At 39.8% G+C, this 25,938-nt stretch overlaps 1 protein-coding gene across 6 annotated transcripts in view; it reads right to left on the bottom strand.

The window, feature by feature from the left end:
- SCFD2 (sec1 family domain containing 2) overlaps positions 1-25,938 on the bottom strand; it is a 510,081-nt gene that overhangs the window by 468,873 nt on the left and 15,270 nt on the right. The window lies entirely within an intron of this gene.

The following is a 25,938-nucleotide window of genomic DNA, read 5'->3' as shown; positions in this document are numbered from 1 at the left end:
TCCCAGCACCATTTATTAAATAGGGAATTCTTTCCCCATTTCCCGTTTTTGTCAGGTTTGTCAAAGATCAGATGGCTGTAGATGTGTGGTATTATTTCTGAGGACTCTGTTCTGTTCCATTGGTCTATATCTCTGTTTTGGTACCAGTACCATGCTGTTTTGGTTACTGTAGCCTTGTAGTATAGTTTGAAGTCAGGTAGCGAGATGCCTCCAGCTTTGTTCTTTTGGCTTGGGATTCTCTTGGCAATATGGGGTCTTCTTTGGTTCCATATGAACTTTAAAGCAGTTTTTTCCAATTCTGTGAAGAAAGTCATTGGTAGCTTAATGGGGATGGCATTGAATTTATAAATAACCTTGGGCAGTATGACCATTTTCACGATATTGATTCTTCCTATCCATGAGCATGGTATGTCCTTCCATTTGTTTGTGTCCTCTTTTTTTTCACTGAGCAATGGTTTGTAGTTCTCCTTGAAGAGGTCCTTTACATCCCTTGTAAGTTGGATTCCTAGGTATTTTATTCTCTTTGAAGCAATTTTGAATGGGAGTTCATTCATGATTTGGCTCTCTGTTTGTCTGTTACTAGTGTATAAGAATGCTTGTGATTTTTGCACATTGATTTTGTATCCTGAGACTTTGCTGAAGTTGCTTATCAGCTTAAGGAGATTTTGGGCTGAGATCATGGGGTTTTCTAAATATACAATCATGTTATCTGCAAATAGGGACAATTTGACTTCTTCTTTTCCTAATTGAATACCCTTTATTTCTTTCTCTTGCCTGATTGCCCTAGCCAGAACTTCCAACACTATGTTGAATAGGAGCAGTGAGAGAGGGCATCCCTGTCTTGTGCAAGTTTTCAAAGAGAATGCTTCCAGTTTTTGCCCATTCAGTATGATATTGGCTGTGGGTTTTTCATAAATAGCTCTTATTATTTTGAGATACGTTCCACCAATACCAAATTTATTGAGAGTTTTTAGCGTGAAGGGCTGTTGAATTTTGTCAAAGGCCTTTTCTGCATCTGTTGAGATAATCAAGTGGTTTTTGTCTTTGGTTCTCTTATATGCCAGATTACATTTATTGATTTGCATATGTTGAACCAGGCTTGCATCCCAGGGATGAAGCCCACTTGATCATGGTGGATAAGCTTTTTGATGTGTTGCTGGATTCGGTTTGCCAGCATTTTATTGAGGATTTTTGCATCAATGTTCATCAGGGATATTTGTCTAAAATTCTCTTTTTATGTTGTATCTCTGTCAGGCTTTGGTATCAGGATGATGTTGGCCTCATAAAATGAATTAGGGAGGATTCCCTCTTTTTCTATTGATTTGGAATAGTTTCAGAAGGAATAGTACCAACTCCTCCTGTACCTCTGGTAGAATTCAGCTGTGAATCCGTCTGGTTCTAGACTTTTTTTGGTTGGTAGGCTATTAATTATTGCCTCAATTTCAGAGCCTGCTATTTGTCTATTCAGGGATTCACCTTCTTCCTGGTTCAGTCTTGGGAGAGTGTAAGCATCCAGGAAATTATCCACTTCTTCTAGATTTTCCAGTTTATTTGCATAGAGGTGTTTACAGTATTCTCTGATGGTAGTTTGTATTTCTGTGGGGTCGGTGGTGATATCCCCTTTATCATTTTTTATTTCGTCTATTTGATTCTTCTCTCTTTTCTTCTTTAATAGTCTTGCTAGTGGTCTATCAATTTTGTTGATATTTTCAAGAAACCAGCTCCTGGATTCATTGATTTTTTTGGAGGGTTTTGTGTGTCTCTATCTCTTTCAGTTCTGCTTTAATCTTAGTTATTTCTTGCCTTCTGCTAGCTTTTGAATGTGTTTGCTCTTGCTTCTCTAGTTCTTTTAATTGTGATGTGAGTGTGTCAATTTTAGATCTTTTCTGCTTTCTTTGCACTGGTTGCGTAGTTCCTCCTTTAGCTCTGAGAAGTTTGATCGACTGAAACCTTCTTCTCTCAACTCGTCAAAGTCATTCTCTGTCCAGCTTTGTTCCATTGCTGACGATGAACTGTGTTCCTTTGGAGGGGGAGATGTGCTCTGATTTTTTTAATTTCCAGCTTTTCTGCACTGCTTTTTCCCCATCTTTGTGGTTTTTTCTGTCTTTGGTCTTTGATGATGGTGACATACTGATGGGGTTTTGGTGTGAGTGTCCTTTCTGTTTATTAGTTTTCCTTCTAACAGTCAGGACCCTTAACTGTAAGTCTGTTAGAGTTTGCTTGAAGTCCACTCCAGACCGTTTGCCTGGGTATCAGCAGCAGATGCTGCAGAAGATAGAATATTGCTGAACAGCGAGTGTTGCTGTCTGATTCTTGCTCTGGAAGCTTCGTCTCAGGGGTGTACCCCGCCATGTGAGGTGTGAGGTGTCGGTCTGCACCTAGTCGGGGATGTCTCCCAGTTAGGCTACTCAGGGGTCAGTGACCCACTTGAGCAGGCAGTCTGTCCGTTCTCAGATCTCAACCTCTGTTCAGGGAGATCCACTGCTCTCTTCAAAGCTGTCAGACAGGGGCATTTACCTCTGCCAAGGTTTCTGCTGCTTTTTGTTTAGCTATGCCCTGTCCCCAGAGGAGGAGTCTACAGAAGCAGGCCGGCCTCCTTGAGCTGTGGTGGGCTCCACCCAATTCGAGCATCCCGGTGTCTTTGTTTACCTACTTAAGCCTCAGTAATGGTGGGCACGCCTCCCCCAGCCTCGCTGCCACCCTGTAGCCAGACCCCAGACCGCTGCACTAGCAATGAGGGAGGCCCCGTGAGTGTGGAACCCTCCGGGCCAGGTGTGGGACATAATCTCCCGGTGTGCCGTCAGCCAAGATCCCTGGCAAAGTGCAGCACTAGGGTGGGAGTCACCCGATTCTCCAGGTGCTGCGTGCCCCAACCTCCCCTGGCCAGGAAAAAGTGGTTAATATTTTTAAATCCATCAATGTATCCCACCATATTAGCAGGTTAAAGAAAAACAATCACATGATCATATAAATGAATGTTTAAAAAAGCATTTCACAAAATTCATGATAAAAACTCTCCAAGCAATAGAAATAGAGGGACACTTACTCCATCTGACAAAAAGCATCTTCAAAAAACTCTCACAGCTAGCATTATACCTGATGGGGAAACACTGAATGCTTTCCCCTTGACATCATGAACAAGTCTAGGATGTTCACACTTACTATTCTTATTAAACAGAATTCTAATCAGGGCAATAAGGCACAAAAGGAAACATAACACATACAGGTCATAAAACAACAAATAAAACTGTGTCTATTTGCAGATGACATGATTATCTAACAGTAAATTCATAGTTAGGGTTAGGATATATGAAGAGATTCTGTTAAGAGGATAAAAAGATAAGCTAGAGACTAGGAGCAAATATTTCCATACTACTTATCTGACAAAAGGTTATATAAAGAACTCTCAGGCTGGGCGCAGTGGCTCACACCTGTAATACTAGCACTTTGGAAGGCCAAGGCAGGTCAGGAGTTGGAGACCAGCCTCGGTAATAATGGCAAAATCCTGTCTCTACAAAAAATACAAAAATTATCCAGGCATAGTGGCACGCGCCTATAGTACCAGCTACTCAGGAAGCTGAGGCAGGAGAATCACTTGAACCCGGGAGGCGGAGATTGCAGTGAGCCGGGATCTCACCATTGCACTCCAGCCTGGACCACAGAGCAACACCTTGCCTCAAAGAAAAAGAAAAAAAAAAAAAAAAAAACTCTCAAAGCTCAAGAGTAAAAACAAAATCCAATTAGAAAATGGCCCAAAGATGTGAAAAAACATTTTATCAACAGTATAGGCAGATGGAAAACAAACACATGTAGAATGTTCAACATCATTAGCCAGTAGGAAAATGCAAATCAACACCAAAATGAGTCATCTTTGAAAAACTAATCCTTTCCTTGGGCTGCAGTGTTCTAGCCCCAGATATCCAGAAGAATTTCAACTTACTTTACTAAGGTCTATGCTTGAAAAACATCTCAGAAAGGCATTTTCTATCTCTCCACACTCCACCTCAACACCCCATATCCCTAGTCACTCTTGATTCCCTTACCTGGTTTTATTTGCTTATCTCCAGCTGACGTTAGATTATATATGCACTTGTTTATCTGTTATCTGTCTCCTCTATTAGAATAAGTTCCATGAGAGTAGAGATCTTGTCTTCATCAAGTGCCTGACACAGAGTAGTCAATTAATAAATGTTTTGAAAAACAAATTATAACACACATTTCCATGCTTGGAGGGTTTGCTTCTGTATTTCCATCCATGATGCTTCACCTAAATAGGCTTCCTGGGTTTCTAACTTTGCCTGCCTTGGGCCCCAAAGATGCCTCCTTTCATTGCTAAAACTCTTTGAATTACACTGTTCTCCTTCCAGCTTTGCTAAAAGGGCACCTACTTGTACCCTGTTGATCCCATCCACCCCACTGACAGCCATTGTCCCAGTGTGACACCATTATTAAAAGGCAGAGGTAAAAGAAAAATAAGAAATGGGCCCTCTGGCAAGAATAGCAACTGATGTTAGAGGAGAGCCAGAGTTGTGGGGACAATCTGGGCAATCCTGTTGAATATACTCTGGTCTATATAACATAAGATTTAGAAACATTACCATAAGGTTGTGATCGGTTAACTCACCAGGAGTTACCATTTTGGACTTGTTACTGACTTTTACTAGGCTGTAAAGATCAACCTAATTAGGAACTGCAATCAGTTACTATACTTGTCATTCAAATGTAATGAGCCTTTCCATTCCTCCTTTTCCATTTTAACTAACTTCAGAAGGTTCTTGTCTTTGTTGAAAGAAGCCATAGTTTCCATTTAGATTATGAATCCCCAAGCCACAGTGACCCGAGTTCAGTTATCTTACAACATAGATAGCACATTTTAAAGTTTTAAAACCATTTTAAAGCCATTTTAAAGTTTTCAATATGAAAAAGATTCAGTGGTTTGAATGCACATTCCTTACCTAACAAATACCATGACAGAGTATCAATGTCAGCAATTATAGAACAAGAATTTCTACCTTCAAAGTTTCTTTCCTTAATATGCATTTTAAAAGGGAGAATTCTGGAAGATATATCTATTAAACATAATTATTTATCAAGAAATATAACTTAAAATGTCTCTGGTACGTTAAAGTATTTAAATATTTCTTAGTAGACGTGTTTATCTCTTCATTTTCATTTTCAGAAAATAACCCTGCTTTACTTCACCACACCATTCACAAATTATTTGTGAATTCTATTGTTTAAACCTATAACTGAGCTGAGATGGTCTTTAGGAGGAAAAGGTAATCATAGCAAGCTTCATGCTGAGAAGAAATAGGCCTTTCTTCTTCCCAATTTGCAATGTTCACTTGAAAAGTACGAAAACAAAAAAAAGTCATTTTTGCAGGAAAGCCAGGTGGGGAAGAAGAGATGCCCACAGCTTGTACCAACAGCACCATCATAACACTGCTACATGAAGATACACCCTCTGTGTGCTGGTTGTCCAACTTAAAGCCAACATTTAATATATAGTTACTTAACACGGGCATCCAAGTTCAATAATTCTATCCATCAGAGGCGTTTGAACCAGACAAATTCCATCTTAAATAGGGGCTAAGATGAGGCTAAAATCTACTGGGCTGCAGTACCAGATGGTTAAGGCATTGGTCACAGGACCAGATAGGAGGTTGTCAAGAGACACAGGTCATAAAGACTTTGCTGATAAAACAGAAGAAGCCGGCCAAATCCCACCAAAACCAAGATGGGAGGAGAGTGACCTCTGGTTGTCCTCACTGCTACACTCCCACCAGCACCATGACAGTTTATAACCATGAAGAAGTTACCTTATATGGTCTAAAAAGGGAAGGCATGAATAATCCACCCCTTGTTTAGCATATCATCAAGAAATAACCATAAAAATCGGCAACCAGCAGCCCTTGGGGCTGCTCTGGCTATGGAATAGCCACTCTTTTATTCCTCTACTTTCCTAATAAACTTGCTTTCACCTTATGGACTCACCCTGAATTCTTTCTTGCATGAGATCCAGGAACCCTCTCTTGGGGTCTGGATCAGGATCCCTTTTTTGTAACACCATCTCTACAAAAATATGTTTTAAAAAAATTAGCCAGATGTGGTGGTGCATGCCTATAGTAACAGCTACTTGGGAGGCTGAAGTAGGATGATTGCTTGAGCACAGGAGGTCAAGGCTGCAGTGTCAGCTGTGATTATGTCGCTGCACTCCAGCCTGTCTCAAAAATAAAAGGAAAAAAAAAGGAAAATGGGAATCCATCAGAATCATGAAAAACACAGGCAAACAGCTCCCAGGACAGCATTCAGCTGATAAGAGTGAAGCACCATATGTGAGAGTGGCAGAGAGCTTCCCTCTGTGACTCACTTTTCCCCTGGGATCCACGTACCCCATGCCAAGGGACAGTACTTCATTTCTCCCAAGCCCTGGAGTTAACTTGAGGAGAGGCATGGAGACACTGTGAGACAAAGACATCAGGAAAAGCTGTGGGCATTTTCCCAGACTTGGGACTGAGAGCAGGAGGTGATTTTTAAATATTTATCTATCTATTTTTATTGGAGACACGGTCTTGCTTTGTCACCCAGGCTGCAGAGCAGTGCATTAACACAGCTCACTGTAGCCTCAGCCTCCTGGGTTCAAATGATCCTCCCACCTCAGCCTCTTGAGTAGCTGGGACCGTAGGCATGCACCACTACACTCAGTTACTTTTTTATTTTTTGTACAGACAGTGTCTCATCATATTGCTCAGGATGGTCTCGAACTCCTGGGCTCACGTAATCCTCCCACCTTGTCCTCCCAAAGTGTCAGAATTATAGGCATATGCCACCATACCCAGCCAATGACACCATTTTAAATTGAGGTGCATACAAAGTCAGCCATTCTTTGGTGACCCAGTAGCATGGCCATGCAGGCATCCTAGCCTTGGGACAGAGATTGGAGTCCTTACTCTAGAGATCTTGCTCCAGTGGAGTAGGGGCCTCCAGAGTCAGAACTGTGGAAAGTGTAAGCACTGGAATTATGCTCTCCCTCATTTTAGGCCCGGGGTCAGAGGAGAGCTGCCCTAGCTACAGTTTGTCCTGGGCAACGAGACTTGTGACCACGGTCACCTTGGCAACCTGGAATTGGTCAGTATATGCCATTGCTAGGTGCCCCAGCCTGCTCCCCTGAAATCACAGTGCAGCAGGCCTTCTCCACTCTATTTCCAGGCAAAAATCCAGGTATTTGGAGTACCCCCTTGCCTAGATTAGCAGCCTGAGCCACTCCACTCCTCCTGTGCATAGGTCAAGGTACAATGGAGAACTCTCTACTCCTCATGTAGGCAGATCTCCTGGCATGTGGAGCACTTGCTCATATGGACTAGCAGTGTGAGTTGCCCCACCCCTTCTATGCAGAGATCCTGGCACAGGGGGAGCTTATCTGCTCCACATCCAGGCAGATCTCCAGGCATTCAGAGCACATTTTTGTTTGGATTAGCAGCCTGAGTCACTCCACCCTTCCTGTGCAGAGATTGCAGTAAAGTAGGGCCCTGTCTGCTATGCACCCAGGCAGATCTTCAGGCATTTGGAGCACCTATTCACCTGGATTAGCAGCCTGAGTTGCCCACCTATGCAGAGACTATGCAGAGACTATGGTGCAGTGGGGCCCTATACAGTCCATGCCCAGGCAGATCTCCAGGCATCTGGGGCACCAACTCTTCCAGATTAGGAGTCTGGTCTGTCCCTAACCTTGTGCAAAGAACTTGCGGCTGAGGAAGTTTCCCAGCTCCATGCCTAGGCACACCTCTGGAGGATTGGTGGGCACCCACTGGATTCTCCCTCAGTGCAGGTGCTTGTGCCTTCCATCAGGGGACCTACAGGCAGGCCTGCCCAGTCTGGCCCTGTTCATCTTTCCCTTATCCCCCCAGGCTGAGCAGGGAGCTCAGACCACTGCACATTTCCAGGAATCAGCCTATTACCTGAGGCAACAGAAAGCTTCTCCCAGTAAACAAGGATCAAGTATTTACCCAGCTGTGTTGGCCACAGCCAGTTCTTACCTATAAGTGCCACCTACCAGCTTACTGGTTGAACTCCACAGCCTAATATAAAACCTGCCAACAGAAGTGGATAGGGCTATAGAAGCAAGGCCAAAAGACCCTACCAAGAACTCTCTACAGTCGCACCCCTAGGGAGGAGGGGAAAGGGAAAGAAAATAATAATATTACAGAAAAAGAAAAATTCTTACCTGCAAAAAATAATTACAAAAATTATAAGTACCAGTGTCTCCAAATAACGAGGAACCAACACAAGATTCCTGGCATTTTAAAAAAATTTAACGCTGTGAACCACCAAAGGATTAGATTAACTCTCTCGCAATGGTCCCTAACCAAAATGGAAACTAAGAAATGACAGATAAAGAATTCAAAGCATAGATTACAAGAAAGCTCAACAAAATCCAAAATAAGATTAAAAATCAATATTAGAGAAATAAAGAAAGAGATAAACATTGAAAAGAAATCAATTAGAACTTCTGGAATCAAAAAGATCACTTAAGGAATTTCAAAATACAATAAAGCTTTGTCAATAGACTGGACCAAACAGAATAAAGAATTTCAGATCTTGAACATCAATCTTTTCAACTAAATCAGACAAAAATAAAGAAAAAAGAATTTTAAAAAGCGAACAAGAGAAATATGACATTGTGTAAAGTGAACAAGCTTATGAATTATTGACATTCCTGAGAGAGAAGGAGAAAAAGTAAACAACCTGGAAAACATTTTAGGGTATTATTCAAGAAAACTTCCCTAATCTTGCTAGAAAGGTAGACATCAAGATATAAGAAATCTAGAGAACACCTGTGAGATAGTATACAAAATGAACATCACCAAAGCACAGAGTCACCAGACTATGCAAGGTCAAAGCTAAAGTAAAAAAACTTAAAGGCAGCTAGAGAAAAAGGTCAGCTCATGTACAAAGGCAATCCTATCAGGCTAACAGCTGACTCCTCCACAGAAACCTTATAAACCAGGGGAGCCTATTTTCAGCACTCTAAAAGAAAAGAAAAGCCAACCAAGAATTTCATTTCCCACCAAACTATGCTTCCTAAGTGAAGGAGTAATAAAATCTTTTCCAGACAAGCAAGCACTAAGAGAATTTGTTAGCAAGCACCAAGAGAATTTGTTACCACTAGATCAGCCTTACAAGATATCCTTAAGAGAGTTCTAAGCATGGAAATGTAAAATAATATCTGCTACCAGAAAAACATACCTAATGACATAGCCCATATACCCAATAATGCAACCATACCATAGAAACTACAAAGCAACTAGCTAGCAGCTTCACGACAGGATCAAAACCTCGCATATCAATATTAATCTTGAAGGCCAGCACAGTGGCTCATGCCTCTAATCCTGACACTTTGGGAGGCTGAGGCAGGTGGACTGCTTGAACCCAGGAGTCTGAGACCAGCCTGGGCAACATGGCGAAAGCCCATTTCTACTAAAACTATGAAAACTGATGTGGGACGATGACACGAGCCTGGGGAGGTTGAGGCTGTAGTAAGCCATGATCACACCACTGCACTCTAGCCTCGGTGAAAGAGTGAGACCCTGTCTCAAAACAAACAAACAAAAATTAACCTTGAATGTAAACAGTCTAAACACTCCCACTTAAACAGCACAGAGTGGCAAATTAGATTAAAAACAAAAAACAAGAAGACCCATCCATCTGTTCATTCAAGAGACCCATCTGACATGTAACAACACTCATAGGCTCAAAGTAAAGAGTTGGAGAAAGATCTATCACACAAATGGAAAACAAAAAAGAGCAGAGGACACTATAATTATAGCAGCTAAAACAGACTTTAAACCAACAACAGTAAAAAGGACAAAGAAGGGCATTACATAATGATAAAGGTTCAATTCAACAAGAAGACTTAATAATCCTAAATATGTATATACCCAAAATTGCAGCACCCAGATTCATATAACAAGTACTTCTAGACCTATGAAAAGACTTAGCCACATAATTATAGGGGGATATTTCAACACCCACTGACAGAGTTAGATTATCAAGGCACAAAAAAATCTGAACTTAAATTTGATATTTGACCAATTGGACCTAATAAACATCTACTGAATACTCCATCTATCAACCACAGAATATACATTATTCTCAACTACACATGGAACATACAACAAGATTAACCACATGCTAGGCCAAAAAGCAAACCTCAATAAATTTTAAAAAAATCAAAATCAGACCAACTATACTCTTCGACCACAGTGGAATAAAAACAGAATTCAACACCATGAGGAGCTCTCAAAACCAGACAATTACATGAAAAGTAAACAACTTGCTCCTGAATGACTTTTGGGTAAACAACAAAATTAAGGCAGATATCAAAGAATTTTTTCAAATAAATGAAAACAGACAAATAACATACCAAAATCTCTGAGATGCAGCAAAAACGGTACTAACATAAAAGTTTAGAGTGCTAAACATCTACCTCAAATAGTTAGAAACACCTCAATTTAACAATCTAACATCACACCTAAAGAAACTAGAAAAACAAGAACTGACTCAAAGCTACCAGAAGAAAATAAATAACTAAAATCAGGGCAGAACAGAATGAAAGTGACACCCAAAAATCTATACAAAGAACCCATGAAACCAAAAGTTGGTTCTTTGAAAGGATAAGCAAGATCAACAGACTATTGGCTAGATTAACAAAGAAGAAAACAAGAGAAGATCCAAATAAACAAAATCAGAAACAACAAAGGTAACATCACAACAGATCCCATAGAAATACAAAAGATTTTCAGGGACTATTATGAACACCTCTCTGTACATAGAAACTAGAAAACCTAGAGAAAATGAATAAATTCCTGGAAATACACAACCTCCCAAGATTGAATCAGGAAGAAATTAAAACCTTGAACAGACTAATATTGACTTTTGAAAAGGAATCAGTAATTTAAAAAAATAATAAACCTACCAACCAAAAAAGAGCCCTGGACCAGACAGATTCACAGCCAAATTCTGTCAGACATACAAAGAAGAGCTGGTACCAATTCTCTTGAAACTATTTTGAAAAACCAAGGAAAGACTCCTCCCTAATGCATTCTACATAGCCAGCATCATGTTGATAATAGAACCCAGGAAAGGCACAACTGAAAAAAAAACAAACTACAGGCCAATATCCCTGATGAACACAGATGCAAAAATCGTTAACAAAATGCTAGCAAAACAAATCCAACAGTACATCAAAAAGTTAATTCACCATGATCAAGTAGGCTTCATCCTTGGAAAGCAAGATTGTTTTAACATATGCAAAGTAATAAATGTGATTCACCACATAGATAGAATTAGAAACAAAAACCATATGATCATCTCAATAGACACAGGAGAAGCTTTCAATGAAATCGAATATCCCAGCCGGGCGTGGTGGCTCACGCCTGTAATCCCAGCACTTTGGGAGGCCAAGACAGGCGAATCATGATGTCAGGAGATCAAGACCATCCTGGCAAACACGGTGAAATCCCATCTCTACTAAAAATACAAAAAATTTGCCAGGCATGGTGGAACATGCCTGTAGTCCCAACTACTCAGGATGCGGAGGCAGGAGAAGTGCTTGCTTGAACCTGGGAGACGGAGGTTGCAGTGAGCCGAGATCACGCCACTATACTCCAGCCTGGGCGACAGAGCGAGACTCCATCTCAAAAAAAAAAAAAAAAAAAAATCCAACATCCCTTCATGATAAAAACCCTGAAAAAGCAAGGCATCAAAGGAACATACCTCAAAATAATAAAAGTCAACTATGACAAACCCACAGCCAACATCATACTGAATGGGCAGAAAGCATTCCTCTTTAGAACTGGAACAAGACAAGGAAGCCCACTCTCATAATTCCTATTAAACATAGCACTGGGATTCTTAGCCAGAGCAATTTGGCAAGAGAAAGAAAGAAAAGGCATCCAAATAGGAAGGAAAGAAGTCAAACTATCTCTCTTCACTGATGATATGATTCTGTACCTAGAAAATCCTAGAGACTCCACCAAAAGGCTCCTGGAACTGGTAAATGACTTTAGTGAAATTTCAGAATACAAAATCAATGTACAAAAATCAGTAGCATTTCTATATACCAATAATGTTCAAGTCAAGAGTAAAATCAAGAATGCAGTCCCATCTACAATATCCACAAATTAAAATATCTATGAATACACATAACCAAGGAAGTAAAAGATCTCCGTGAGAAAAACTACAAAACACTGCTGAAAGTAATCATAGATGACACAAGAAATGGAAAAACATTCCACACTCTCAGATTGGAAGAATATGGTTTAAATGAGCATACTACCCAAAGCAATTCCAGTGTTGATAGGAATTCAACACTATTCCTATCAAACTGCAAACATCATTTTTCACAGAACTATGAAAAACTATTCGAAAATTCACTTGGAACCAAAAAAGAATCCAAAGAGCCAAAGCAATTCTAAGCAAAAAGAACAAAGCTGAAGGCATCACATTACCCAACTTCAAACTATACTAACCAAAACAGCATGTTACTGGTACAAAAACAGACTCACAGACCAATGGAAAAGCATACAGAACCCAGAAATAAAGCCACGCACCAATATCCATGTGATCTTTGACAAAGTTAACAAATAAGCAATGGGAAAAGCATTCCCTATTCAATAAATGGTGGTGGCATAGCTGGCTAGCCATATGCAGAAGAATGAAACTGGATCCCTATCTTTTACCATATACTAAAATTAACTTAAGATAGATTAAAGACTGACATGTAGACCTCAAACTGTAAGACTCCTGGAAGAAAGCATAGGAAATAGCATTCAGGACACTGGATTTGGGAAAAAATTTGTGACTAAGTCCACAAAAGCAATTGTAACAAAAACAAAAATTGACAAAGTGAGGCCTAATTAAACAAAAGAGCTTCTGCAAATTAACACAGGAACAGAAAACCAAATACCACAGATTCTTGCTTATAAGTGATAGCTAAACATTGAGTACTCACGGACATAAAGATGGCAACAGTAGACACTGGTGACTATCAAAGAAAGAAGAGAGGGAGGGGAGCAACGGTTGAAAAACTAATTATTGGGTACTATGCTCAGTACCTGGGTGATGGGATAAATCATATCATAAACCTTAGCATCATGCAATATAGCCAGGTAACAAACCTACAGTTGTACACCCTGAATCTAAAATAAAAGTTGGAAAGACAATATATTATAATAAATCAAAATAATCCAAACTAATAATATACTCTACCAAAAGCTAAACATCCAGAAAAAAAGAAAATTGGTCTTAAAATATGATTTTTTACAAATCAGAGTATCCACAATTTCTGAATTTATTGGTTTAATTGTACATGCTGTATAATTAAATAATTTAAATTTAAGCTGTGGAAGTTTAAATTATTTTGAGCCTTGAAAGGAATGTGGCTATGTAGCCTGAGTCGTGTAGCATGCAGCTACAACTTCTGCTTTCTTCTATAAATGAATAGGAAGACCAAACGGCCCCAGAGATAAGATCCCTCAAGACTATTACTCCTCTTTATGGAATGTTATGGCAATCGTCCTGCATGTAGCAATCAAACAACTATAACATGTGTACTGACCTTGGACAGAAAATGTTGTAACCCTACTAAATGTCCCTGTCTCTGCCTATATAAGTGAAACTTTAACTTCTCCCCTTTGAAGCATGAATTCTATTCCTTTGGAGCCTATATTTCCCAGGTGGTACTCTCACAGCTTGTGCTCAAATAAACTCTATATTTAATCATATTTTCTGTATCTCATTATTTAAAGTTGACAATGCATTCAACTAAGAATGTGTCACAGAGTTGAATTTATAAATAATGTTTATTCAAAAAATGAAAGAATTGATTCAATTATATAAAAAAATCTGGCTTGGGACAAATTACTTAAGTCTCTTTCTCTAAACTTCTATAGAAACAAAACAAACAGTATTATCCAACTTGCAGAGTTGTTTTTAAAATTATGTATATAATAATACATTTTAAAATACCTAGCACAATGCTTAACAAAATTCAGGTACTTGATATTAACTTGCTTCTTTCACACTGACCTAGAAAATGAGGTGCATTTGGGAAAAAGTACATACAAAGAAATAAATAAATAAGGAGTCCATTCCGAGATGGCCAAATAGAAACTGGAGTGGAGCTCCAGTCTGCAGCTCCCAGTATGATAGATGCAGAAGATGGGTGATTTCTGCATTTCCAACTGAAGTACCTGGTTCATCTCAATGAAACTGGTTGGACAGTGGGTGCAGCACACAGAGAGCGAGCCGAAGCAGGGCGGGGCATCCCCTCACCCAGGAAGCACAAGGGGTCGGGGGACTTCCCTTTCCTAGCCAAGGGAAGCCATGACACACCATACCTAGAAGAACGGGACACTCCCGCCCAAATACTATACTTTTCCCATGGTCTTAGCAACCGGTAGACCAGGAGATTCTCTCCCATGCCTGGCTCAGTGGTCCCATGCCCATGGAGCCTTACTCACTGCTAGCCCAGCAGTCTGAGATCTACCTGTGAGGCAGCAGCCTGGTGGGTGGAGGGACGTCGGCCATTGCTGAGGCTTGAATAGGTAAACAAAGCAGCCAGGAAGCTTGACCTGGGCAGAACCCACCTCAACTCAGCAAGGTGTACTGCCTCTATAGACTCCACCTCTGTGGGCAGGGCATAGCTGAATAAAAGGCAGCAGAAACTTCTGCAGACTTAAACGTCCATGTCTGACAGCTCTGAAGAGGGCACTGGTTCTCCCAGCACACTGTTTGAGATCTGAGAATGGACAGACTGCCTCCTAAAGTGGTCTCTGAGCCCCATGTAGCCTAACTGGGAACACTTCCCAGTAGGGGCTGACAGACACCTCATACAAGCGGGTGACCCTCTGGGAAGAAGCTTCCAGAGGAAGGATCAGGTAGCAATATTTGCTGTTCTGCAATGTTCGCTGTTCTGCAGGTTCCACAAGTGATACCCAGGCAAACAAGGTTTGGAGTGGACCTCCAGCAAACTCCAACAGACCTGCAGCTTAGGGACTTGACTGATAGGAGGAAAACTAACAAACAGAAAGGAATAGAACCAACATCAACAAAAAAGACATCTACATCAAAACTTCATCTGTAGGTCACCAACATCAAAGACCAAAGATAGATAAAATCACAAAGATGGGGAGAAACCAGACCAGAAAAGTTGAAAATTCTAAAAACCAGAGCACCTCTTACCCTACAAAGGATTGCAGCTCGTCACCAGCAATGCAACAAAGCTGGACAGAGAAAAGTTGACAAAAGTAAGCTTCAAAAGCTCGGTAATAACAAACTTCTCCAAGCTAAAGGAGCATGTTCTAACTCACGGCAAGGAAACTAAAAACCTTGAAAAAAGGTTAGATGAATGGCTAACTAGAATAAACAGTGTAGAGAAGACCTTAAATGACCTGATGAAGCTGAAAACCATGGCACAAGACCTTCGTGACACATGCACAAGCTTCAGTAGCCAATTTGATGAAGTGGAAGAAATGGTATCAGTGATTGAAGATCAAATTAATGAGATAAAGTGAGAAGACAAGATTAGAGAAAAAAATAGTAAAAAGAAATGTGAAAAGACCAAATTAACGTTTGATTGGTGTACCTGAAAGTGACAGGGAGAATGGAACCAAGTTGGAAAACACTCTTCAGGATATTATCCAGGAGAACTTCCCCAACCTAGAAAGACAGGCCAACATTCAAATTCAGGAAGTACACAGGATACCACAAAGAGACTCCTCAAGAAGAGCAACCCCAAGACACATAATAATCAGATTCACCAAGGTTGAAATGAAAGAAAAAATGTTAAGGGCAGCCAGAGAGAAAGGTCGGGTTACCCACAAAGGGAAGCCCATCAGACTAACAACAGATCTCTCAGCAGAAACCCCACAAGCCAGAAGAGAGTGGGGGCCAATATTCAACATTCTTAAAGAAAAGAAATTTCAACCCAGAATTTCATATCCAGCCAAACTAAGCTCCATAAGTGAAGGAGAAATAAAATCCTTTACACACAAGCAAATGCTGATAGATTTTGTCACCACCAGGCCTGCCTTACAACAGCTCCTGAAGAAAGCACTAAACATGGAAAGGAACAACTAGTAACAGCCACTGCAAAAACATGCCAAATTGTAAAGACCATAGATGCTATGAAGAAACTGCATCAATTAACGGGAAAAACAACCAACTAACAACATAATGACAGGATCAAATTCACACATAACAATATTAACCTTAAATGTAAATGGGCTAAATGTTCCAAATAAAAGACACGGACTGGCAAATTGGATAAAGAGTCAAGACCCATCAATGTGTTATATTCAGGAGACACATCTCACATGCACAGACACACATAAGCTCAAAATAAAGGGATGGAGGAAGATCTACCAACCAAATGGAAAGCAAAAAAAAGCAGGTGTTGCAATCCTAGTCTCTGATAGAACGGACTTTAAAACCAACAAAGATCAAAAGAGACAAAGAAGGCCATTACATAATGCAAAACGGATCAATTCAGTAAGAACAGATAACTATCCTAAATATATATGCACCCAATACCGGAGCACCCAAATTCATAAAGCAAGTCCTTAGAGACCTACAAAGAGACTTAGACTCCCACACAATAATAATGGGAGGCTTTAACATCCCACTATCAATATTAGACAGATCAACGAGACAGAAAAAGATCAACCTTTTGACAGAAGGTTAAAAGGATATCCAGGACTTGAACTCAGCTCTGCACCAAGCAGACCTAATAGACATCTACTGAACTCTCCACCCCAAATCAACAGAATATACATTCTTCTCAGCACCACATAGCACTTATTCTAAAATTGACCACATAATTGGAAGTAAAGCACTCCTCAGCAAATGTAAAAGAACAAAAATCACAACAAACTGTCTCTCAGACTGCAGTGCAATTAAACTAGAACTCAGGACTAAGAAACTCACTCAAAACCGCACAACTACACGGAAACTGAACAACTTGCTTCTGAATGACTACTGGGTACATAACACAATGAAGGCAGAAATAGAGATGTTCTTTGAAACCAATGAGAACAAAGACGTAACATACCAGAATCTCTGGGACACATTTAAAGCAGTGTGTAGAGGGAAATTTATAGCACTAAGTGCCCACAAGAGAAAGCAGGAAAGATCTAAAATTGACACCCTCACATCACAATTAAAAGAACTAGAGAAGCAAGAGCAAACACATTCAAAAGCTAACAAAAGGCAAGAAATAACTAAGATTAAAGCAGAACTGAAGGAGATAGAGACACAGAAAACCCTCCAAAAAATCAACGAATCCAGGAGCTGGTTTCTTGAAAATATCAACAAAATTGATAGACCACTAGCAAGACTAACAAAGAAGAAAAGAGAGAAGAATCAAATAGACGCAATAAAAAATGATAAAGGGGATATCACCACCGACCCCAAAGAAATACAAACTACCATCAGAGAATACTATAAACACCTCTACGCAAATAAACTGGAAAATCTAGAAGAAGTGGATAAATCCCCAGAAACATACACCCTCCCAAGACTGAGCCAGGAAGAAGTTGAATCCTTGAATAGACCAACAACAGGCTCTGAAATTGAGGCAATAATTAATAGCCTACCAACCACAAAAAATCCAGGACCAGATGGATTAACAGCCAAATTCTACCAGAGGTACAAAGAGGAGCTGGTACCATTCCTTCTGAAACTATTCCCATCATTAAAAACGGGGGAATTCTCCCTAACTCATTTTATGAGGCCAGCATCATCCTGATACCAAAGCCTGGCAGAGACATAACAAAAAAAGAGAAATTTAGACCAATATCCCTGATGAACATTGATGCGAAGATCCTCAATAAAATACTGGCAAACAGAATCCAACAGCACATCAAAAAGCTTATCCACCACGATCAAGTCAGCCTCATCCCTGGGATGAAAGGCTGGTTCAACATACGCAAATCAATAAATGTAATCCATCACATAAACAGAACTGATGACAAAAACCACATGATTATCTCAATAGAGGCAGAAAACGCCTTTGACAAAATTCAACTGCCCTTCATGCTAAAAACTCTCAATAAACTAGGTATTGATGGAATGTATCTCAAAATAATAAGAGCTATTTATGACAAACCCACAGCCAATATCATACTGAATGGCCAAAAACTGGAAGCATTCCCTTTGAAAATCGGCACAAGACAAGGATGCCCTCTCTCACCACTCTCATTCAACATAGTGTTAGAAGTTCTGGCTAGGGCAATCAGGCTAGAAAAAGAAATAAATGGTATTCAATTAGGAAAAGAGGAAGTCAAATTGTCCCTGTTTGCAGATGTCATGATTGTATATTTAGAAAACCCCATCAGCTCAGCCCAAAATTTCCTCAAGCTAATAAGCAACTTCAGCAAAGTCTCAGGATACAAAAATCAATGTGCAAAAATCACAAGCATTCCTATGCACCAGCAACAGACAAACAGAGAGCCAAATCATCAGTAAACTCCCATTCACAATTGCTACAAAAAGAATAAAATACCTAGGAATCCAACTTACGAAAAATGTGAAGGACCTCTTCAAAGAGAACTCCAAATCACTGCCTAAGTAAGTAAGAGTACACAAACAAACAAATGGAAGAACACTCCATGCTCATGGATAGGAAGAATCGATATCTTGAAAATGGCCATACTGCCCAAGGTAATTTATAGATTCAATGCCATCCCCATCAAGCTACCAATGACTTTCTGCACAGAATTGGAAAAAACTGCTTTAAAGTTCATATGGAACCAGAAAAAGAGCCTGCATAGCCAAGACAATCCTGAACAAAAAGAACGAAGCTGGAGACATCATGCTACCTGACTTCAAACTATACTGCAAAGCTACGGTAACCAAAACAGCATGGTACTGGTACCAAAACAGATATACAGACCAATGGAACAGAAGAGAGGCCTCAGAAGTAACACCACACATCTACAACCATCTGACCTTTGACAAACCTAACAAAAACAAGAAATGTGGAAAGGACTCCCTATTTAATAAATGGTGCTGGGATAACTGGCTAGCCATATGTAGAAAGCTGAAACTGGATCCCTTCCTTACACCTTATACAAAAATTAATTCAAGATGGATTAAGGACTTAAATGTTAGACCTAAAACCATAAAAACCCCAGAAGAAAATCTAGGCAATACCATTCAGGACATAGGCATGGGCAAAGACTTCATAACTAAAAGATCAAAAGTAATGGCAACAAAAGCCAACATTGACAAACGGAATCTACTTAAACTAAAGAGCTTCTGCTCAGCAAAAGAAACTACCATCAGAGTGAACAGGCAACCTACAGAATGGGAGAAAAATTTTGCAATCTACCCATCTGACAAAGGGCTAATATCCAGAATCTACAAAGAACTAAAACAAATTTACAAGAGAAAAAAAAAAACATCAAAAAGTGGGCAAAGGATATGAACAGACACTTCTCAAAAGAAGACATTTATGCAGCCAACAGACACATGAAAAAATGCTTATCATCGCTTGTCATCAGAGAAATGCAAATCAAAACCACAATGAGATACCATCTCACACCAGTTAGAATGGCGATCATTAAAAAATCATCAAACAATAGATGCTGGAGAGTATGTGGAGAAATAGGAATGCTTTTACGCTGTTGGTGGGAGTGTAAATTAGTTTAACCATTGTGGAAAACAGTATGGCAATTCCTCAAGGATCTAGAACTAGAAATACTATTTGACCCAGTAATCCCATTACTGAGTATATACCCAAAGGACTATAAATCATGCTGCTATAAAGACATATGCACAAATATGTTTATTGCAGCACTATTCACAATATTAAAGACTTGGAACCAACCCAAATGTCCATCAATTTTCAACTGGATTAAGACAATGTGGCACATATACACCATGGAATACTACGCAGCCATGAAAAAGGGTAAGTTCATGTCCTTTTCAGGGACATGGATGAAGCTGGAAACCATTATTCTCAGCAAACAATCACAAGGACAGAAAACCAAACATGGCATGTTTTCACTCATAGGTGGGAACTGAACAACGAGAACACTTGGACACAGGGTGGGGAACACTATACACCAGGGCCTGTGAGGGGATGGGGTGCTCAGGGAGGGACAGCATTGGGAGAAATACCTAATGTAAATGACGAGTTGATGGGTGCAGCAAACCAACAGGACACGTGTACCTGTAACACATGTACACATGTAACAAACCTGCACATTGTGCACATGTATCCTAGAACTCAAAGAATAATAATTTTAAAAAGTTTAAAAAATAAATAAATGAAAGAAGTAAGATTTATATTTATATATGTTCATATATATATAGTATATAAAAACCAATCAACAATACTAGACAATGATTTAAGTACTAAAATGAAGTAGATAAGCCTTTTCATGGATTTATGTCATCATTTCTATACCTGGCCTCAAATCTTTTTTTTTTTTTTTTTTTTTTTTTTTGTGATGGAGTTTCTCTTGTTGCCCAGGCTGGAGTGCAATGGAGCGATCTCTGCTCACTGCAACCTCCACCTCCTGGGTTCAAGCGATTCTCCTGCCTCAGCCTCCCAAGTAGCTGAGATTACAGGTGTGCACCACCATGTCTGGCTAATTTTGTATTTTCAGTAGAGACAGGGTTTTACCATGTTGGTCAGGCTGGTCTCGAAATCCTGACCTCAAGTGATCCACGCATCTCAGCCTCCCAAAGTGTTGGGATTATAGGCATGAGCCACCACCCCAGCCTTGGCCTCAAATCTAATGTTACAACTTTATTCAATCATTTATTGATTGCTGTACTCAGTTCACTAGTACATCTTAAAAGTGTCAGGGCACATCTCTTACTCTCAAGGAATTTACAGTCTAGTAGAGGAGAGAAACATATAAACAATTATAGTATAGCGTTCTGGCATTTTAATAGAAGTTGTAAAGTGAAGAGTAGTTCAGTGAGGATGGAGGATGATATAGGGGAGAGAAGCTTTGTAGAGGTCCCAAAGTAAGAGACAGCAACTTTCTTTCCTAGATGTGAGAATCCTACCTTAGGCTAGCTTAAGAAGGAAGACATGTTTTTATTTAAACCCAATGCCTATTTATTTTAAATAACAGATAACATTCACATGATAGAAAATTCAAAACACTCAAACTGATATTTGTAGTAAGAAATCTCCCTCCTGCCTCCATCCTCATTCATTTGACTAACTTCTCATTGTGTCTCCAGTCACCCAGCACTCCACTACAGAGGCAGCTAATGCCATCAGTGTAAGAGATAGCTAATGTCATCAGTGTCTTAAACATTCTCCAGATATTTAATGTATCATAAGGAAATGTGAATATAGTTCCCCCTCTTTTGCAAATATTTTTACTAACCCAATGACAGTGTTCAGAATATTTCACAGAGTCTAGAGATCCCCATGCTCTTATCCGGCTTCACCCTCTCTGTCTTAGTCAAGTAGGCTCGCTTCACTCACTGATCCTGCCCTGGCAGCATCCATCGCCATGTGTTCATTCAACAAATATCTCTTGAATGCCAGGTGTGCCTGGCAATGGGGACACAGCAGTGAATAAATCAGACAAATATCCCTGCTCTCATGGAATTTGCTAGTGGAGTTCTCTCCATAGCTCTCTAGTAGAGGAAGAAACCAAAATACAACATAAATATCAATATATTAGAAAGTGATAAGTGCCATGGAGGGAAAAAAATGAAATAGGGAAGGAAGACATGAAATGCTAAGATGGACAGCAAAGGTCTCACTAAGAAGGAAAAAGGGAAATGGGCTTAAGTGTATATCTGTAGGAAGAATGATCTGGGTGGGGTATAAGAGCCAAAGCCCTGAGGCAGGATCTAGCCCGTCCTATTGGAAGAACAGCAAGGAAGCTTATGTGGCTGGAAAGAAGAAAAGAAAGGATGCAGTCAGAGAGCACCAGGAAGCTAGATGGCACATAATATTGTAGGCCATTGTGAGGTCTTGGCTTTCACAGGGAGGCATGCAGGGAGCAATGGGAGAGGCAGATACTGAACCCAACAGAACCAGCAGCACTGCAGGTGCAGGGTTAGTGCAGAGCCAGGAGCGCCAAGCGCAGATGTAGTAAATGCAAGTAGGTCATCAAGTGAAGGTTGTTTAAGGACCTAAAAACGGTTAGAGATAGTGGAGCCGGGGCACAGAATAAAAACCCATTTCAACAGGAGGAAAACATAAAAGCAGAAAAGATTCTGCCTACTTCTTGTTGAAATATTCCACATAATCCAGAGAATAAGGACTGGAAGTCCATGTTAAAATGCATTTTAAATTCTCAGTTTCTCATTTGCATTGGCAGTAACTTCAATTGCTATAATTCTAAACAGCCTTTTATAAAAATTATCTTAGCAAATAAATTTTGACTATCAAAGCTCATTGCTTTTTAAAGATTTTTCCATTGTAGGCATATTTGTTGCCAAGCACCCATTTGTTTTGCCTTTCAGTACTAACTTTTTTATCCTTACTCTCATTTCATTGAGAAGTTTCTGGTAGGTGTGGTCGAAGGTAGTAGTTATTATTGTTTTGATAGACATATAAATTATGCTAGGAAAGCTGTGATTTATTTCAGTTCTTCTTTTGCAGATAAATTAATCAACATAATTCCCTCAGTCTTCCAAGCAATTGAAAAAAAACTACTATTTTTCTCCCAATTATTGCTTTAGACCTCTATTTGTTTATAATTTTCTTACCACCTATTGCTTTATCTTTTACAACCTGACTTCCAGTTTCACTACTTCACCGAACTTGCTGTCTCTAAAGCTTTCTTCTTTGTTTATATCCCTCTAGACTTATCTTTGACACTTAAGACCATACTCCTTTTTTTTTTTTTTTTTTGAGATAGGGTCTTACTCTATTGCCCAGGCTGCAGTGCTATGGCCCAATCTTGGCTCAGTGCAACCTCCACCTCCCAGATTCATGTGATTCTTCTGCCTCAGCTTCCTGAGTAGCTGGGATTACAGGCATGCGCCACCATGCCTGGCTAATTTTTGTTGTTTTTTTTTTTTTAAGTAGAGATGGGGTTTCACCATGTTGACCAGGCTGGTCTCAAACTCCTGACCTCAAGTGTTCCACCAACCTTGGCCTCCCAGAGTGCTGGGATTACAGGTGTGATTTTTGAATGGCACACTCAAATTCTATGATATTCTATGATAACATTCATTCATAGTCTAATGAGAAGAAAAGGACAACCAATGAAGGCAAAGACCATGGAGACAAAATATGTATACACGAACATAGCCTAAGTGAGAGGCAGAGCTGAGTCACAGCAGGGGCTCAGTTAGGAAGGAATTTTATTTTAAACCCAAGAAAAGCCTTAGGAGTCATTTAGGCCAATGCCCTCATTTTATAAGATGAAATAATGAGGTGTAAAAAATGTGTCATGAAGACTTTGTCTACAAGTGATAGAAAACAGCAACTAAATTTGGCTTAAACAATAGGAAATATATTCTCCCATACAACATGATGTCCAAACATCGTGCATCAAGGAGCTTATAGCTGCTCCTCTCTGTAGTTCTCTTGGCAAGGCCACCTTTCACGTGTTAGCATTAACTTGCAGATGTGAGCAAGATAGCTGCAGCAGTTATCAGACTCAATATGTCTGACATATTGGTCACATCTGGAAGAATAAAAATGGACACGTTTCTATTGAGTCTCTTGTCAGTAGCAAAGAAATCTGACCAAGAAGCCCTAAGACTTTCTCTCTTATCACTTGCCCATTTCTAAAGCATCACTGCCAAGGGAAATGAGATTCCAAGATTGGCTTAGCTTTGGTCTCAGCTTGTAATAGAATCAGTGCTGGGGAGTCAAGGTTAAACAGAGTGACTATAATCAAAACATTACTTATAGGACTGAGATACTTTTATGCCTATGTTTGTTCTACTACACTTCTAAGAATTTGCTTCTTTACCTGCTGTCCAATGACGGACTCAACTCTTCTTTCTTTTTGCAAACTCCTCTGGGGAGCTTACTTATTCTTTTTGTAATTACTTTAGGTTTCTGTGGAAGTGGCATAGGGTAACGGTAAACACTAATTTTAGAGCCATGCTGCCTGGGTTCAAATATAGGCCTCCACCACGTCTAACTGCATGCGTTACCTTAGGCATGTTATTTAAGTCCCTTCCTCTTCTATAAAGGGGGACACTAAGAGAATCCACCTCGTAGAGATACCGTGAGAAGTACATAAGTTAATACATACTAAGTGCTCAGAATGATGCCTGTTATACAAAAAGTCCTCTATAAGTGTGTGCTAGTATTAAGGGGCATCTACTACTTTTGCATGTCCAGTATCTGTTCCCCCATCTTCTGATAAGTGTTTCCATTTTCCTTTGAAGAACCACCCTTCTGCCATGCCATATGATATTAGTGTAATTCTAGTCAGTATAAAGAGCTCCCAACCCACACTGAGCAAAAGGTGGGCACAAAGGCCAAGAAAATCCAATCTTACCATTTCCCCCAGAATCTGAATCTTATGAAGGACTTGAAGAAAACAGTTAAAATTCAGTCTCTCTAATGTCAATGCCTTAAAGAGGCTTTTCCTGAGCCTCTGCTTCCTACATTCCTGGAACTATTTTGTCCTTTCGAAAATCTGATTAATAATCCTTCCTTTCACTCTTTTAGCTACCCAATACCCTTTAATAACCCTTTATTGCTTAAATTAGCCAAAATTGATTTCCATTTTTTGTATAATCACTATGTTGAAAACATAGGACTCCCAAATTAACTCAAAGAGTAACTTTATTTTTGTCTCTCATCTCTTTGAATCTATTCAAGAGCCTAGCTCTTCTCTGGATCCTTCACATAGATAGCATAGAAGTTAAGACAGTGGCTCTAAAGTCAAACTTTTTTTCTTTTTTCCTGAGATAGAGTCTCATTCTGTTGCCCAGGCTCAAGTGCTATGGCACGATCTCGGCTCACTGCAACCTCCGCCTCCCGAGTTCAAGATATTCTTGTGCCTCAGCCTCCTGAGTAGCTGGGATTACAGGTGCCCGCCACCATGCCCGGCTAATTTTTATATTTTTAGTAGAGACAGGGTTTCACCACGTTGACCATGTTGGTCTCAAACTCCTGACCTCAGGTGATCCACCAGCCTCGGCCTCCCAAAGTGCTGGGATTACAGGCATGAGCCATTGCGCCTGGCCTAAAATCAAACATTCTGGACTCATTTCTAGCTCTACCTCCCACTAACTCTGTTACTTAGTATATCTTTGCCTCAGTTTCCTTACCTATAAAATAGGGGAATAATAAAATCTACCTCATTAGGATACAGTAAAACTTAAAATGATTTCCCAAATGTAAAATGCTTGGAAGTGTACCTAGCTCCTCATAACCCAAAAAATGTGAACAGAGCAGATGACAGAAGTGGTCCAATGAGGTCATCTCTCATTGACATCGGGCCCTGACCATTTTTTGTTTATATCCTTTGGTTCACATCAACCCCCTCCTCTTTTCTAAGTCATTCAAGACTTAAAGCACTGCCACTTCCTCAAGGTCTACATTGATCTACAAAGACCATATTAACTTGATACTTTACTTGTAGACATTATACTCCATAACAGATACATTAATCTTGACTTCAAATCATTTCTATTGTTTTCAAATTATGATCGGGTATAAATCATGACTCCCCAACAAAAAGAGTGTTCGAAGAATAATATATTATTTTATGTCCTTCTTGTTAGTTAACCTAGAGTAAGGCTCACAGTAAATCCTTAATAATTAACTTCTGAATGGCTCTCTGAACAGCTAAATGTGTTTCCAATCACATTACTTCTGGGTTTGTAGAGCTGCAAGTCTTTAGGCCTATGTTTTTATTGTATGTGTAAACACACAAAATAGACAAAAGTCTAGAATGTCCCATTTTCTTCCCACATTGACCCACA

This window comes from Macaca fascicularis, chromosome 5, assembly GCF_037993035.2.
Source record: "Macaca fascicularis isolate 582-1 chromosome 5, T2T-MFA8v1.1".
NCBI lineage: Eukaryota > Metazoa > Chordata > Mammalia > Primates > Cercopithecidae > Macaca > Macaca fascicularis.
The sequence above is the reverse complement of the archived record's forward strand: the minus strand, read 5'-3'. Positions and strand labels throughout refer to the sequence as shown.